The sequence below is a fragment of the Lates calcarifer genome, linkage group LG6 (assembly GCF_001640805.2).
Source record: "Lates calcarifer isolate ASB-BC8 linkage group LG6, TLL_Latcal_v3, whole genome shotgun sequence".
Classification (NCBI taxonomy): domain Eukaryota; kingdom Metazoa; phylum Chordata; class Actinopteri; family Centropomidae; genus Lates; species Lates calcarifer.
Window position 1 is genome coordinate 21,399,347 of NC_066838.1, and position 1,089 is coordinate 21,400,435.

Consider the following 1,089-nt stretch of genomic DNA (forward strand, 5'->3'; position numbering starts at 1 on the left):
GGAGCGCATCACTGTCAACTGAAGTCGGAATGATGAGGGACTTCCGACCGAGACTTTCAAAATAAAAGAGGAACGCTTGAGCGTGAAGTAGAAAGTGGACTGCAGGTGAAAACAAAGAATGCATTTGCAGAAAATATATCAACGAAGTGACTGAAAACCCAGATAGTGAATGAAATAAGTTTTTATCATTGTGTCATTCATAAGCTAGATCTAGAACTGAATGTACATATTTTCAAACAAGACAAAAATTTTAAAACAGAAAACAATTTGACCATTTTCCACAGATTTTCAGATCCTCATGTTCAAACAAAATACTAGAATTGTTGGGAAAACATGAAGGCAGCCCAAAGAGTTTAAGGCTCTGTCTCAAAACCTAGCTGTAAGACTTTCAGTTAAGTTTATATTATGATCATATGATGAATTCAGGCGTGTTTTAATCGGAACCACAGACACTGACACGGAAAAACTCGTTTGAACAGTTTAATGCACAGAAGGTAACCGTGAAACTGTTTGGGGTTGGCTGTAGACTGGAGAGCAGGTACAGGCCGTAGAGTTTCCGGGTTTGAGTCAGGACTGGGCGGGTTTTCTATCCGACCAGGTTACACAGTGTACAAGGCTTTACGTGACTGGTTGGAGTGGCAGACCTGGAACACATGGAAAAGCTAGACAGACAAGGTCCAAAAGAAGAGAAGCAAAAAAAACTTATTGGCAAAGTTTAGGTGTACTGTTTACCACCGGAGAGTGTACAACGAACTGGAGAGGACTGGAGAGAGAGACCGGATGTATATATACTGCAGAGGAGGCGGTGGCAATTAGCGATGATAAGCAGCAGGTGAGTAGGTGGTTTGGCGGGAAAGTGGAAGTAGGTCAGCCACGCCCCGGCCGAGAAAACACACAAGCAGACGAGAGACACAAACTGGGGACAAACACTCAACAACAAGTAATGTTCAAACTCAAACAAACGGTGCATTGTCCGGTTTTATTTGGTTACTTGGTACATACAGAAAGATGGTGGTGGTGGTGGTGCGGTCCACAACTCCTCCCTTCAAGAATACCAATTAAATGATCCATCTTGCCTCCTTTTCCAGA